The sequence below is a fragment of the Rattus norvegicus genome, chromosome X (genome assembly GCF_021556685.1).
Source record: "Rattus norvegicus strain SHRSP/BbbUtx chromosome X, alternate assembly SHRSP_T2T, whole genome shotgun sequence".
NCBI lineage: Eukaryota > Metazoa > Chordata > Mammalia > Rodentia > Muridae > Rattus > Rattus norvegicus.
The window spans coordinates 148,643,249-148,660,638 of NC_141554.1; the positions used below are offsets into that span (position 1 = coordinate 148,643,249).

At 37.1% G+C, this 17,390-nt stretch overlaps 1 protein-coding gene and 1 pseudogene across 2 annotated transcripts in view; both read left to right on the forward strand.

Annotated features, from left to right (window-relative positions):
- The window catches only part of Ldoc1 (LDOC1, regulator of NFKB signaling), a 272,724-nt gene that overhangs the window by 33,798 nt on the left and 221,536 nt on the right, over nt 1–17,390 (forward strand). The window lies entirely within an intron of this gene.
- LOC147998384 (small ribosomal subunit protein uS2 pseudogene) lies at nt 13,621–14,475 on the forward strand (annotated as a pseudogene).

The window sequence follows — 17,390 nt, forward strand, 5'->3', positions numbered from 1 at the left end:
ACGAGTTCAAGACTATTTCCCATTTTCTCTTCTATAAGCTTCAGAAATCTGGTCTTGTGACAAAGTCCTTGGTTCATTTGGATTTATGTTTTATTGTTGAAAAGTGAGAGATATAGATCTCTTTCATTCTTCTATATGCAGCTATCCAATTTGACAAGTAACATGTTGAAGATTCTTTTCTCCAGTGAATATTTTTAGTTTCTTTGCTAAGTCTCACTGACATGACTCTTCAAATATGAGTTAACACACATGACACAAATGTACATGCCAACATGAATGGGGGAAATTTCACTAGATTTTGGCCCTGAAAACATACATACAAATAACATTAGGTGAACTGGTGGATGTATGTATGTATGTATATGTACATACATACATACATACATACATACATACATACATACATGCGGTAACAATTAGTGAAGAAAGAGGGCATGAATTTGAAGGAGAGCAGGAAGGGGTACATGGGAGGTTATGGAGGGAGGAAAGGGAAGGGGGAAATGCTGTGATATTATAATCTTAAAAACAATCAAGTGTCCTTAAGTACAGGGAGTTATACTTGGATCTTCAGTTCTAGTCCATCAATTATCATGTCTGATTTTATAGCATAATTTGAAATCTCGAATATTTGTGTCTCTGGAAGGTTTCTTTTTGTTTTGTTTTGTTTTTTTCCTGTATTGTTCTAGACTGACTTAGGTATGCTTTGTTTGTTGGTTTGCTCTTTTGGTTACTTTATTGTATTTCCATAAAAAGTTGAAGGTTATTTTTCAGTCTGTAGGAAGGTTTGCGTTGGAACTTTGATGAGGGTTGCATCGAATCTGTAGATTGCTTTGGTTGTGATGGGCATTTTCACTATATCACTCCTATCGACCTGTGGGCATGGGAGATCTTTCCATTTTCAGATATCTTCTTCAATATTTTTTTATCATGTTATCCTTTTTTTGTTATACTAGTCATTTATTTGCTCGGTTAGGGTTATCTCAAGATTTTTTGAGGTTTTTGTGAAAGGTGTTCTTTCCCTGATTTCTTTCTTAGGATGTTTGCCATTTGTACTTAAGAAGGCTACTGATTTTTGCATATTAACTTTGTATGCTGCTAGTTTGCTGAAAGTTTTATCAACTGTAGTTACCTTGCGAAACATTTAGGTTATTTTAGGTGTAAAATTGCACTGTATGCTTCCTCTTTTTCAATTTGTGTTCGCTTAATCTCTTTCAGTTGTTTTGCTGTTTTAGTTAAGAGTTCAGGTACTATATTGAATAGACATTGAGAAAATGGGCAACCTTAACTTATTCTGCTTTTGTGAATCAGAAGAGTGATGTTTGATTTTCAGCCTTAGTGTCACTCTAGATTTTACAATTAAGAGTCTGACTAGTTCTAGATCTGAAGTTCTGGTTACAACTGTAGGTTCAGATCTATTCAGTTCCAGATTTTGTCAATGCACTGGCTGAGTGATAGGCTAGTTGGGAGGCTATGGAAGATTGAGTCTTGAGTTCTCTTAAGCAAGACTTTGGGTCTACCACTATGAAGTGTTACAATAATAGAACTAGGGGTACCACGATTCTGGCCAATAATGGCATCAGGGCTGAAAGGTATAGGGATGGGCTAGCAGTAAGGGCTGAAGGGGGGCAGCATTCTAACAGTACTCTGGATAGTCTACAAAGGAGGAGGGGAGAAGCAGGCAAAAATAGCCTCTCTCAGCTTCAACCAAGTGTGGAGGGCTGTGCATTCCCTGGTAGAGAATGAATATGAGGCTTGACAGGGAGTCAGAAAGAAGTAGAGATAGGTTGTAGGGAATTACTAAAGGGGGCAGAGGAAGAAACTCATTGTACTATTAATGAATCCTAGGCTACTTTGAGGCTCTGTTAACTGTGAATAAAGGTACTATTATTGTGCATTCCTACATTGCCATCTGGCATACCATTCAGAGAGAAGTACTTATAAAAGTGGCTCTCTGTAGCTTAAAAAGCCAAGAAATTCTTGTCCTAGTGGGTAGACACTCCAGTTTATTCATTTTCAACTGGGAGTGTGCTTGGGGATGAACATCTTGCTAACTGATTTCAAGTTATATTTAAAATTCTAGGAAGCCTCAGTCTTTTGGAAGTTTGTAAATCTTTGGAATGGAAGCCAATATTTATTTTTGTTTCTAAGACTGTCCTTTACTGGCCTTCTATGATCATTTATGCATGACAAGCACACATTACAGATTTTCCATAAGTTACCAGTTTCCAGCAATCATTTTGTTGCATTTAATTCACATATGGCCAATGAACAAATTGGCAAGAGCGACTCTTTTATCTTGCTTTTGTTGCCTCCTCACACGACAAGGAATTGGCATGACTGCAAATATGCAACTTTTATTATTTATGATGTGAGCATTTCTCTATTAGATGTTTGAAACATGCTTTGTTATGATCTAAAATTTCACTTGTTATTGTTATCTATCTGTAGCCCACTATGCAGCTGCACTTCAGAATATCTCTGTTCCTGTATACCAGTAAATTAGTACTCATTTGTCCACCTTTTCTGTTCCTTATTTCTTCCTACTCTCCACAGCCTCTATTAGCTATCAGTCCATACTCAACTTACAGAAAGAAATACTTTAAACTCTCCATAGGAGTGAGATCATGTACTACTTATATTTATCTAGTGGGCTTATCTTAAATAGTTCAGTGATCTCCACTCTCAGCTATATTATTGCAAACAGAAAGATTTATCTCCTTTTTATGGATACACAATTCACCATAGTGTTCATATCCCATATTTCCCTTTTCTATTTGCCAGGTATTAGATAATAGGGTTGTTTCTGTTTCTTAGTTATTATAAATACTATGGCAGTAAACATGAGAATATATGTCTTTTCAGTGCATTGACTTCATTTTCTTTGGATATGTTTCTAGGATTGGTACTGCTGAGTTGTATGGTCGTGATATTTTTAAATTTTTGATGAATTGCCATACTTTTTTTCATAATGGTGCTAATTTCCTTTGTGCATTAGTTATTTTTCTTATGACCAGTTATATAACAAAAATAACTCAAAGTAAAGCAGATTTATTTTGCACATAGGTTTGGAGATTTCAGTCCACCATTGCACGGAGATAACATTGAAGATCTCACATGCTGACATATAATAAGAAGGACAGAAGAATACTATACTGCAGTCTAGGGTAATACTGTCCACATCCACTGTGCATCATTCCTTCAAATTAATTATTTCTTGAACTGCTCACAAGTAGAATTGTCTTTTCTAGATGTTCTATTTGCTTCTTAAAGCATTCAGATAGATAATAAAGACTATTTACAGAAATTTGCTACTAAGAATGAGTAAAGGGTCTCTTTTTTTTCCACATCTTTGCCAATATGTGTTACCTTTTGTCTTTTTGGTAATGTCTGTTCTTACCGTGGTGCAGCATTGATGTCTCTGCTGATAAGTTTATAGGTCATTTTTTTCATAGATGTTCTTAATGATTTTTCGCTAAGAAATGACTTGGTCTTTTACAACCATGCAACCTATTGTGACAGAGTTTCCCTCTGTGTCGCTGGCTGGCCTTAAATCATTATGTAGACCAGGCTGACCTTGGACTAACAGAAAGCTCTTTACCTCTCTTTCCCTAGTGCTAGGATCTATTGCACACTTTTATGAATTGTGTTATTTATATTATAGCTGTTGAGTTTTGGATTTTTTCTTTTTCTGTGTGCTTCACTCTATAGTTTTTTTTCTTGTTTATCTGTTTTGCTTTATCAGGGTCATTTAGTTGTGTAGAATCCAATTTGTATACATTCAATTTGGTTTCCTGTGTTGGAGGAGTGTGGTGGTTTGAGTAAAAATGGTCCTCATAGGCCCCTAGCGATTGGCACTATTAGTAGGTATGGCCTTGTTGGAGTATGTGTGGTCTTGTTGGAAGAACTGTGTCACTAGGAGTGGGCTTTGAGTCAGAAGTTCAATCCAGGTGTAGTGGTTCACTGTCTATTCCCACTGCCTACAGATCAAGATGTAGAACTCTTTCTACCTCTCTAGCACCATGTCTGCCTGCACACCACCATGCTTTCCACCTTAACGATAGTCAACTACATTTTCTTTCATCCTTTTCATCCTTCTAATAATTATGTTTATAACATTATACAGAATATTCTGAGGATTAATCTCAAAGTATTCATTTAACATTTTGACATTAGAAAGGATTTGATAATGTCAGTTTTAAAGTTTTGAATAACATGGTACATACTAAATTGTAATTATTTGCCAAGTAGTTTAAATAAAATTGGGAAATTTTTGCCACTTTTTTCTGTAAATTGTTGGGAATTAATTAGAGACATATCAATACATTTTTAAAAATATAGGAGTTAAAGGGTTTAGAAAAGAGGTAAGATAAATTAGAGAACAGGAGGGGGAGTGTGGTAGGTGTTTTGGGTTATTTTTAATTAATATGACATTTTAAATTTTCATCAAGTGAATATTATCTGTGCTCTCAAATAAAAGTTATAAAAATCAATTTGGTCGTTTATATTTTAAAATTCCTTTCATCTTGTTTTGACTTGCATTAAACATGGTTTCATACAGTTATAATAATTGCCCTACGTTAAAATATGTGCTAGTGGCAACTTTCAAGTGTACTGAACAGTAAATAATGTTTAATCAAGTTAGTGATTTTCTTTTTTTTTCTTTTATTGTATATATTTTTCTTACATTTCAAATGTTATTCCCTTTCCTGGTTTCCCAGAGATAAGCTCCTTATCCCATCTCCTTTCCTTTCTTCTATAAGGGTGGTCCCCTACCCATCTGCCTCCCTTGCCACCCCATCCCACAATCCCCTACACTGGGGGTTCCAGTTTGGCAGGACCAAGTGCTACTCCATCCATTGGTGCCCAACAATGCCATCTGCTGCTACATATGAATCTGGAGCCATGGGTCAGTCCATGTATAGTCTTTGGGTAGTGGTTTAGTCTCTGGGAGCTCTGGTTGGTTGGTATTGTTATTTTTATGAGGTTGCAAGCCCCTTCAGCTCTTTCAGTCCTTTCTCTAATTCCTCCAACTGGGATCCTGTTCTCAGTTCAGTGGTTTGCAGCTAGCATTCACCTCTGTAATTGACATGCTTTGGCTGTGCCTCTCAGGAGGCACATCAGCTCTATCAGGGCTCCTGTCAGCATGCACTTCTTAGCTTTATCAATCTTACCTAGTTTTGGTGGGCATATATATATATACAATATATATATATATACACATACATATATATATATATACACATACATATATATATGCTGTATACCCATGTGGGGCAGGCTCTGAAACGCTGGTCCTTCATTCTCTGTTCCAAATTTTGCCTCCATATCTCCTCCTATGAATATTTTTGTTCCCCTTTTAAGAAGGAGTGAAACATCTGCACCTTGGTTGTCCTTCTTGAGCCTCATGTGGTCTGTTGATTATATCTTGGGTAATTCAAGCTTTTGGGCTAATATCCACTTATCATTGAGTGCAAACCATGTGTGTTTTTCTGTTATTGGGTTACCTCACTCAGGATAATATGTTCTTGTTCAATCCCTTTGCCTATGAATTTCACAAAGTCATTCTTTTTGATACCTGAGTAGTACTCCACTGTGTGCATATACCAAATTTTCTGTATTCATTCCTCTGCTGAAGGGCAACTTGGTTCTTTCCAGCTTTTGGATATTATAAATAAGGCTGCTATGAACATAGTGGAGCATGTGTGTTTGTTGTATATTGGAGCGTCTTTTCGGTATATGCCCAGAAGTGTTATAGCTGGGTCCTCAGGTAGTGGAATGTTAAGTTTTGTGAAGAACCTCCAGACTGATTTCCAGAGTGTTTGTACCAGTCTGCAATCCCACCAAAAATGGAGGAGTGTTCTTTCTCCACAACCACATGACCATCCATTGTCACCTGAGTTTTTGATCTTAGCCATTCTGACTGGTGTGAGGTAGAATCTCAGGGTTGTTTTGATTTGCATTTCCCTGATGACTAAGGATGTTGAACATTTCATTAGGTGTTTTGCAGCCATTTGATATTCTTCAGGTAAGAATTCTTTGTTTAGCTCTATACCCCATTTTTAATAGGGTTATTTGATTCTCTGGAGTCTAACTTCTTGTGTTCTTTGTATATAATGGATTTTAGCCCTCTATCAGATGTAGGATTGGTAAAGATCTTTTCCCAATATGTTGGCTGTAATTTTGTCCTAATGACAGTGTCTCCTTTGCTTTATAGAAGGTTTTTAATTTTATGAAATCGCAGTTGTCAATTCTTGATCTTAAAACATAAGCCATTGGTGTTTTGTTCAGAAAAATTTCCCCAGGGCCCATGTGGTCTAGGATACTCCCCACTTTTTCTTCTATTAGTTTGAGTGTATCTGGTTTTATGAGGAGGTCCTTGATCCACCTGGACTTAAGCTTTGTACAGGGTGATAAGAATGGATCAATTCTCGTTCTTCTAGATGCTGACCTCCAAGTGAACCTGCACTGTTGCTTGAAAATGCTGTCTTTGTCCCAGTGGATGGTTTTAGCTCCTTTGTCAAAGATCAAGCGACCATAGGTGTACAGGATCATTTCTGGGTCTTCGGCTTGTCTCTGTCTATCACTATTGCTCTGTAATTCTGGGATGATGATTCCCCCAGAATTTCTTTGGTTGTTGAGGATAGTTTTCACCATCCCAGGTTTTTTGTTATTCCAAATGAATTTTCAAAGTGCTCTTTAAAACTCTATGAAAAATTGAGTTGGAATTTTGATGGGGGTTGCATTGAATTTTTTCATTGCTTTTGGCAAAATAGCCATTTTTACGATATTAATCCTGCCAATTCATGAGAATGGGATGTCTTTCCATCTTCTGAGATTTTCTTCAATTTCTTTCTTCCAAGAGTTGAAGTTATTGTCATACAGATCTTTTGCTTGATTGGTTAGAGTCACATCGAGGTATTTTATGTTATATGGGACTATTATGAAGGGTATCATTTCCCTGATTTCTTTCTTAGCCTGTTTTTCCTTTGAGTAGAGGAAGGCTAATGATTTGTTTGAGTTCGTTTTATACCCAGCCACATTGTTGAAGGTGTTTATCAGGCTTAGTCGTTCTCTGGTGGAACTTTTGGGGTCACTTAAGTATACTACCACACCATCTACAAATAGTGATATTTTGACTTCTTCCTTTCCAATTTGTATCCAATTGACATCCTTTTGTTCTGTGATTGCTCTGGCCAGGACTTCAAGTACTATATTGAATAAGTAAGGAGAGAGTGAGCAGCCTTGTCTAGTCGCTGATTTTAGTGGGATTGCTTCAAGTTTCTCTCCATTTAGTTTAATGTTAACTACTTGTTTTTACTATGCTTTTACTATGTTTAGGTATGGGCCTTGGGTTCCTCATCTTTCCAGGAATTTTATCATGGGGTGGGGATTGAAATATGTCAAATTCTTTTTCAACATTTAATGAAATGATCGTGTGGTTTTTTCCATAAGTTTGTTCATATAGTGGATTCCATTGATGGATTACCATATATCGAAACATCCCTGCATCCCTGGGATGAAGCCTACTTTATCGTGATGGATGATCATGTTGATATGTTCTTAGATTCAGTTTTTCTTTGTTGGGTCTTTGTGTGGTTTAGGTATAAGCATAATTGTGGCTTCATAAATTAATTGGGTAGTGTGCCATCTTTTTGTATTTTCTGGAATAGTTTGGACACTATTGGTATGAGGTCTTTTTTGAAGCTCCGATAAAATTGTAAACTAAACTCATCTGGTCTTGTGCACTTTCTGATTGGGGAACTTTTAATAACTGCTTCTATTTCTTTAGGAGTTATGGTGTTGTCTAGATGCTTTAGCTGTTCCCAATTTAACTTTGGTACCTGGTATCTGTCTAGAATATTGTCCATTTCCTCAAGATTTTCCAGTTTTATTGAATATAGCTTTTGTTGTAGGAGCTGATGTTTTTTAATTTCCTCAGAATCTGTTATTATGTCTCCCTTTTCATTTCTGATTTTGTTAATTTGGTTACTCTCTCTGAGCCCAGTGGTTAGTCTAGCTAAGTTTATCTATCTTGTCGATTATCACAAAGAAGCAGTTCCTGGTTTTGTTGATTTTTTGTAGAGTCCTTTTTGTTTCTACTTGGTTGATTTCAGCCCTGAGTTTGATTATTTCCTGCCTTTTTGTTTCTCTTTAATTTCTATTTCCATGATCTGTCCATTGATGAGAGTGTGGTGTTGAAATCTCCTATTATTATTTTGTGAGTTACAATGTGTGCTTTGAGTTTTAATAATATTTCTTTTATAAACATAGGTGCTCTTGCATTTGAAACATAGATATTTAGGATTGAGAGTCCATCTTGGTTCATTTTTTCCTTTAATGAATATGAAATGTCCTTCCTTATCTTTTTTGATAACTTTTGATTGAAAGTTGATTTTATTTGATATTAAAATGGCTACTCCAGTTTGTTTCTTTGAACCATTTGCTTGGAAAGTTGTTTTCTAGTCTTTTACTCTGAGATAGTGTCTGCCTTTGTCTCTGAGGTGTGTTTCCTGTATGCAGCAAAATGCTTCGTCCTCTTTAATTATCCAGTCTGTTAGTCTATGTCTTTTTATTGGGGAATTGAGTCTTTTGTGGTTAAGAGATATTAAGGAATAGCAATTGTTGTTTCCTGTTATTTTTGTTGTTAGAAGTGCAATTATGTTCGTGCTTCTCTCTTCTTTTGGTTTTGTTGCAAGTAGATTACTTTCTTGCTTTTTCTAGGGTATAGTTTCCTTCTTTGTGATTGAGTTTTCCATCTATTATCCTTTGTAGGGCTGGATTTGTAGAAACACGTTTAAATTTGGTTTTGCCACAGAATATCTTGGTTCCTCCATCTAAGTTAATTGACAGTTTTGCTGAATATAGTAGCCTGGGCTGGCATTTGTATTCTCTTAAGTTCTGCCCAGGATCTTCTGGCTTTCATAGTCTCTGGTGAGAAGTCTGGTATAATTCTGATAGATCTGCCTTTATATGTTACTTCATCTTTTTTCCTTACTGCATTTAATATTCTTTCTTTGTTTTGTGTATTTGGTATTTTGACTATTATGTGACAGGAAGAATTTCTTTTCTGGTCCAATCTATTTGGAGTTCTGTAGGCTTCTTGTACATTTATGGTCATCTCTTTCTTTAAGTTAGGGAACTTCTATAATTTCTTTAAGATATTTACTGGCACTTTAAGTTGGGAGTCTTCACTCTCTTCTGTACCTATTATCCTTAGGTTTGATCTTCTCATTGTGTCCTGGATTTCCTGGATGTTTTGACTAGGAGCTTTTTGCATTTTACATTTTCTTTGATGGTTGAGTCGATGTTATTATCTATGTTTCTTCTGCCCTGATACTGTCTCTTCTATCTCTTATATTCTGTCGGTGATGTTGGCATCTATGACTCCTGATCTCTTCCCTAGGTCTTCTATCTCTAGGGTGTTCTCCTTTTTTGCTTTCTTTATTGTTTCTATTTCCATTTTTAAATCCTGGATGGGTGTGTTCAATTCCTTCACCTGTTTCCTTGTGTTTTTCTGTAATTCTTTAAGGGAATTTTGGTTTTCTCTTTAAGTGCTTCTACTTATTTACTTGTGTTGTCCTGTTGTCCTGTATTTCTTTAAGGGACTTATTTATGACCTTCTTAATGCCCTACATGATCATCATCACCATCATCATAAAATGTGATTTTAAGTCCACATCTTGCTTTTCAAGTGTGACTGGGTATCCAGTATTTGCTTTGGTTTAAGAACTGAGCTCTGATGCTGAGAAGTAGTCTTGGTTTCTGTTGCTTATTTTCCTATGCTTGCTCTTGCCATCAGGTTGTCTCTGATGTTAGCTTGTCTTGCTGTCTCTGACAGTGGCTTGACCATCCTGTAGGCCTGTGTGTCAGCACTCCTGTAGACCTGTTTTCTTTCAGCCAGACCTGGAAATAGAGAGCTGCTCCTGGGTTTGTGTAACCTGAAGCCTCCAGGGGGGTTGTTTGGCACAGAAGAGTTTATCTTACCTCTGGTCTTAGGTGTTCGGCATTCCTGGCTTTCATCTCTTGGCACAGGCAGAAACCCGAAGAAGAAGAAGTGTCCTGCCCTTGACTGCTCCTAGGTCCCTGTGCCCAGAGGACACAGATGTCACTAGGTGATTTCCTCTTGGGTCAATAATGTGGGCAGAAAGTGTTTGTCTCCTCTGAGTGCTCAAGATTGTCTGCACTTCTGAGGGTCCAGCTCTCTCCCCGATGGGATCTGGGTGCAGGGAGCTGTGGGACTGGTTCAGTTCAGTTCCAGGCACAGGCAGAAACCAGCAGGTTCTTGTCACTGACTGCTCTTCAAGTTATTGATTTTCAATTTAGGACATATTTTCTCAAAACATCAAAACAAAACAAAAGTGTTCTAAAGAAAGGTCCTATTCCTGAATCATATTATTTGTTTCTGCACAATATTTTACCTGAAACACATATGTTCACTTCCTGAATTTCTTTCATTCATTATTGCCTCCCTTCAAACAGCCATTAGTAGAGCATGGTAAGCTCATCCTTTGACTTAAGAAAAAGAACCACTAATTGTTCATTAAGATCATCCGGGTGTGAGAACTTTTGCATTTTTATCCTTTAGCTGTGGGTCTGGTTATATTGAGGCCTCAAGTTTCCTGGCACCAGCCAGTCTCAGTTTCTTACAGTTCAAACACACACTGCATTATGAAACAAAACAAAACATCATCAACAACAACAACAATAACAACAAAAATGTGTCTTTGCCTTTGTGTAGATGGCTTTTGAGGCATGCTGACCAATTTGATCAAAAGATAATAAAAGGCTCTGAAGACATGTTTACAATCAAGTTCCTTCCGACTTTCTTTTATTTCCCTCCTTCCCTATACAGAACTTTTTGAAAACCTTCCTTATGCTAACCTAAATTGTTCCACCAAAAGAAGTGTTGTTGCCTTCAGTCTTCTTGAATTTTGCTAACTACAGAAGTCTATGCCCATACATACCACAGGATGAAACCCTGGAGACTGATAACTCACAGACTGATGTTTATCATATTCCTTTGTCTTTCATATCATTCCCATAAAGAATCATTTACACTCACTTGTCTGTTCTGCGGGGACCATTGAATTCCTCTGAATTATTTACTGTTTTCTTGAAATTCCTTATTCTCCTTGTATTGTGCAGTGAAAGAAGAATATAAGCTTGTGAATTATGCCTGGCCAGTGGACACTGATTTATAGCTTCTGCTAAGATTTTTCTTCTTTTGCATACTTATATATTTCTATACCCTTTCACCCACTTAATCTTCCATTTTTAGTTTTGAATTTCAACAAGTATAGGGGAGTGTCTATTCATTTGTAAACACTACACAATCTATCATAGATGGCATTAACTGTTCTCTTTCCAGTTCCTCTATCTGGCCTAATTGAAGCACCTCCTTCAATGTTTGCTTTTGCTTTCATTGGTTCATTAGTTCTCTAAATAGTTTTGTGGTTTGAATTTGACTCTGTACAAAGATTTGCCTTTTACAAAATGTTTCTAGTCTTTCAAACTTGCAAATCAAACCTAGGCCCACAGCATATTCACTCCTACTGGGCTCGTGCTGCTAGCTCCCATGAATAGCTAGATTACTGTTACCTGGTTTGACCTTTTGACCTTCTTAAATATCAGTTCACACTCCCCTTTTTTTGTTTTCCTATTTGTCCATCTATAGGAGGTAATCTGTTGCTATAAATGCATATTAAACTTTGAAAAGTATGTTTTAAACGTTTTTGAGATTGTAACACAATTATAACATTTCTCATTTTCTTCCCTGGACTACCATATAACCTTCCCTACTTTATTTAGAATTTGTGGCCTCTTTCTTCACTCATTATTATTGAATGCTGACTTTTGGGCACTGGATTGGTGTGTTTTCCTCCAAGGAAGAAATCCTCTCCCATTCCTACTTTGAGATTTTCTCTGTTGCCTGTAGTTCCTTTTGTAGTGTTGAGGCCTTTTTGGGCTTTTCCTCATCATTTTATCACTCACAATTTTGTTCTTTATACTAATAAATCCCTTTTAGAATAAGTGCAAAAGGTCAAACAACCCATTGAAGAGTGAGCCTGTATAAAGCATCCTTTGTTTCAAGATTATTTGAAAAGACGTTTTTAGTGTATTTTCTTCCCAAAGTTTCTCATTCCTTCTGATAAATAAGCCCTCATTTTACAAGATTGTTTAAATGTATTAAAATTTCAAAATAAAGCTTTTAGTTCAAAAGGGTCATAATTTTATTTGACTCATATGCATCTTATAGGACTTCAGTATGAAAATATGAATAAAATTCTGAGTATGGATTGTGCATATTTTATTAATAAAGAAGTCAGACAATCTAAATACATGTCAACATACTTAGCAAATACATTGTCATGACAGATATTTCACAGTAGCAGAGCTTAATATTTAGTATAGATTTGCAATCAACGGGATCTTAAGGGTTGGAGATTTTATGCATATTGATATTTGAGTCTAAGAATGTTCTATGATGTTTGTTTTATTTTTGGAAATTACATTTTACAATTGATTATCGAATCCATCACCAATTCAGTCTTTAAGGTCCTTCATTTTATAACAGACAATTATTGCTCAACCAATTTGTACAATTTAAACCTCAACATTTTCTTTGTGCTGTGCAAAATATATCTTTGGAGCTTGCTGTGATCGCTTTTGCATAGCAATAGAGAGACTATCGCATGTACTGCTATATGCACCCAATCAGCTCAGAAGAGTCTTTAGTTGGGAGTGGTGGGTACAATAGGTACCTGCTGGCTGCTTTGCTACTTTAATTTCATTAAAATCTATGAAAATCAATTGACTGCCTGAAATATTTGTCACTTTGTAAAGGCTCAAAGCAGACAACACTGCAGCTGCCTTAAATTTTCCACAATTAAACAAAAAGGATAATTTGTCACAATTACAAAATATCAGACATAATATGCAAGAGTGTACCTTTCAAAGAAGTATAAACCAAGAGTTCTGGACCTTGAGGGATTTCTTAGTTTGAAGGAGGGAGAAATTTGAATCTAACAAGGTTCTACAAGCAGTATGTCCTTAAGGAGAGACTAAGTAGGGGACGATATTTAAAGCAGTGGAAATACAAACCAAAGAATTTAGAAAGAAGATAGAGTTTTGTTGTATGCTATTACGTATCATATTTTATACTAGGGTTATAGGATATAGAGTATTAAATCTGTAAAATGTAGTAAAATGAATGCTCAGTGGAGATCTTATAGAATCAAATGTGATTTTATATTTAACAAATATTCTGAAGAAACAAGATAGCACATCAAATATCTGTGGGTAAACCCTCTGCTACTTGCTAATGCATGGTGCATGGTATTTTAATTGCTTAATGAATGTTATCTAGCTTGCTTGAATTGGATAGTTCCTCTAGAGTTGTACAGTGGACAATCTTCACAATGATATCATACTGATTAGCTCTCACTCTTTTTGGGATATTTAAAAGTCACATTTGTAGGCGTAAGATTTCAGGAATTCCATTGTATTTAATATATTTAATAGTTGAAGTTGTAAAACTGTTAGCCTTTCGGCACTGCCCAGGGACACGTCCATATGGCATTGTTCTTGATTCTGGTAGTAACTTAAAGGGAAATTTACACAATGTCCGGGGTCCTTAATGTCCTACAGATGAAGGGGAAGGATGTCCTCGGTACAGAAGCCCATTTAGGTGGCACTAACCTTGACTTTCAGATGGAGCAGTACATCTAAAAGAGGAAAAGTGATGGTATCTACATCATAAATCTGAAAAGGACCCGAAAGAAGCTGTTGCTTGCAGTTCATGCTATTTTTGCCTTTGAGAACTCAGCTGATATCAGTCATCTCCAGGAACACTGGCCAGCAAGCTGTGCTCAGTTTGCTGCTACCACTGGAGCCACTCCCATTGTTGACTGCTTCACACGCAGGACCTTCACTAACCAGATCCAAACAGCATTCAGGGAGCCACAGCTTCTAGTGGTGACTGATCCCAGGACTGACCAACAGAGGTCTCTTATGTCAACCTGCTCGCCTTTGCTCTGTGTAACACAGATTCTCACCTGCTCTACGTGGACATTGCCATCCCATGCAACAACAAGGGAGCTCACTTGGTGGTCTGATGTGGTGGATGCTGACCCGGAAGTACTCCGCTTGTGAGGAACTATCTCGCGTGAGCACCCATGGGAGTCTATGCTTTATCTTTAAAACTTCTACAGAGACCCGAGGACGTTGAGAAGGAGGAATACCCTGCAGCTGAGAAAGCTGTGACCAAGGGTGAGAGGACTACACCAGCTCCTGAACTCACTGATGATTCACCTGAGGTGGCTGAGTGGTTTGAGGGCGTGCAGGTAATCTCTGGCCATCCAGCAGCACCCCACCCCCATGGTAGATTGAAGTTCACAGCCAGCCACTGAGGACAGGTCAGCAGCTCCCACAGCACATGCCCCTGAGTGGGTTGGAGCCACCACTGGGTGGTCCTGAGCTGCTCTGCAGGAACCTGAGCAAAGGGCGGAAAAGTGGAAGATAAAGTTCCTAAAAGTTGAAAAAAAAGAAAACGGTTAATCACAAGGAAAAGTATTTTCATAGAATACATTAATATGGCTAGTGATATTGTCACTATGTGGAATCTGGCATGGAAAAAATAGGCTTAGCCAGTCATACTTGTTAGGTAAAAATGAAATGGAGTGACTTGGGTACATTAATCTTATCTATGAATTTTAACAAAAGTACTCATGTATCGGTCTTAGTGATATGGCTTTTATTTTTACACTGTGCATGCTTCATTTCCCTCATTCCTGAATCCTGTATGTGCTGAACAGAGGTCGCAGATGTAATTATATTTATTCCCTCTCATTTTGCTTCGTTTGATGGAGTCTGGGCTAGCTGGAGTCCTTGAGACTACCACCTCCCGTCCAAGACACCTTGTCCATTTATCCTCATATGCTGAGCAAACATTGTTATTGTTTTAGAAGTGCCATGGTGCAAGAAACACACTGGACACTTGAAATTACCCAGGAGCTGCTTGTTAAAAATTCCAATCATGATTTATAACGTAGATTTGTTTCTTTTTCATTTTCTTTCACACCACCAGAAATATTAGTTGATACATCTAGCGTAAAAGGAAAATGGAATCATTACAAAATATAAAACATGCTTAAGGAAAGAAGAAACAGACTTTTGAGAATGATTTTTTGTCACTTTCTTATCAAGTTGTGAACATCACATTAATCTGATTATAGTTTTGGGGATAACAGCATTTACTCATTAAGGTGCAAATATGTAAATGAGCACTGTGAATCTGTAACCATGAAGGAGGCATTCTGGATGAGGTGGCATCATTCCTTAAATAGCCACACTTTATTTCAATTGAAAAACTTTGCACAACAGAAAGAATGACAAAAATGCTATTGTTGAAGGAAAAAAAAACCCTCCGGGAAGTTATGAATGTCTAAGATTTCCTGGGGTTATTTTTGCAAGGGTTGATTCATATTCAGATTAGCTTCCTGCCAGATGGAAGAAACACACAGTAAATCAGCTTCTGCAGGAGACAAATCAAAAAGAAGCACAGGCTGCTATTTAAAGGATTTTCTTTCTTTTTGTCATATTAATAGCACATAGTAACCATAGGGAATGCTGTTGCAAGAAGACAAATCATCGAGGCAACCCTCCCACCCTTTAGGAAGAGTAAATCCTTTGGACCCCACCAGATTGGTGGACACTATCTTCTGGGACTGAACATCCAGGGAAGGATTTCTGTTCAATGATGCCCAAGCCTCATGCATTCTATGAAATAAGAGTAAATGTGTTTAAATTGGTTTTGCACCCACTGATCTTTTTATTTTTTGTAAATATTGTTGGTACTGAAAACGTATACAATAGATATGTCTTTGAAAAGTCTCTAAAAATGTATGCTGTGTTTGGGATCGGTGCTGGTGAGTCACATGCTCTGCCTTTAAGGGGCAGCCTCTGAGCTGGTCCAGTGAGAACTGCCTATGCTCCTCCTCCCACAGTCCTCAGTATGTGCTACTACTGGTGTTTCCTTTTCACAGGGAATCACTTTCCCCTCTCAATTCTTTTTTTAAATTTGTCAATCATATTTATATCAATAAATTCTCACACCACAAAACATCCACACAATAAACTCAGAGCCAATTGATATTGGTATAAACTGCCCACCTAGATAAGACAAATTTTGCTGTAATTATCCATCCCTTACTAGATTTTCATAGCTACCTGTGGATGTTTAAAGGCACATAGATCTGGGTCATCCTTCTCTTCCTCCATCTTCCTTCCTTTCGTCTCCTTTCCTATCTCTCCTGCCTCTCAAAAACTCTCAGGCTGCTCTCCTTTTCTACTGTCCAATTACAGGCTTCCTTATCTCAATTCTTCCCAGGTTTCTGTTTTCTCAGTTTGTTCCTTTACAATAGCTTTGCCATGCTCTTGCCAACTCCACCTTTGTTTGTTAGCTAAGCAGTTCCTTGTGCAGCAGAATAACCTTCGCAGGCCTAGAGCCTCCAGACTTGATTCATTCTCATATGCTGATGAGATGGAGTATCTTTGACTTTTCTTTTGCAGCCTTGCAGGAAACTCTGAGGAGAATGGTAACAATTTAGCAGTTATCATTTGTTTACTGAGAGCCTCCTGAGTGACAATCTTTTCAAGAGCCCTGTAAGAGAGGTGTTGTTAGTATTGTATTTGATAGCTGAGGAATTAGTGTCAGCCAGCTGAGGAATCTGCCCAAAGATCACAGAATTTGTAATTAACAGAATTTTGCTTCAGACAAAATGAGTTTGAATAATAATAAAAAAACCTCTCTTCTAAAACTTGTGCTATATTAGAGCTTTTCAAATTATAATGTGCCAATTAATCACCTGGAAATCTCATTAAAATATAGATCATGATGCAATAAATGTGGGATGTAATTTGAAAACTTTTGACTTATATGTTACAAATAAAGGTTTTCTAATAGCACCTATCACAAGAAAGTAGCAGTGTCACTCTACATTTTATATAGAACAAACTTTATTAGCAAAGTAAGTTTTTAAGATAAATGGGAATATTACATAATGGTAAAAGGTCTGAATTTGTAAGAGGGTGGATGGATCAGGCAGTCTGAGCTATTCTGGATTTGTGGACTTATAATCAAGACCCTATAGAGATCCTTGGTCTTTGTACCATATGAGGACGTTGTTGAAAGACAGAAGTCAGTGAATAAGGAAGCAAGGTACTTAGGAGACAACAAATTTGCCATTACTTTAACCAAGAAATTCTCAGCCTCCCCTAGTAGCTGGGAGAAATAAATTGCTGTTTGTAACTAAGCCAATTTTTGGTAATTTGTTATAGCAGCCTGAACAGACTAAGACACTATCTTTAGTTTGTATATGGTTAGACATAGA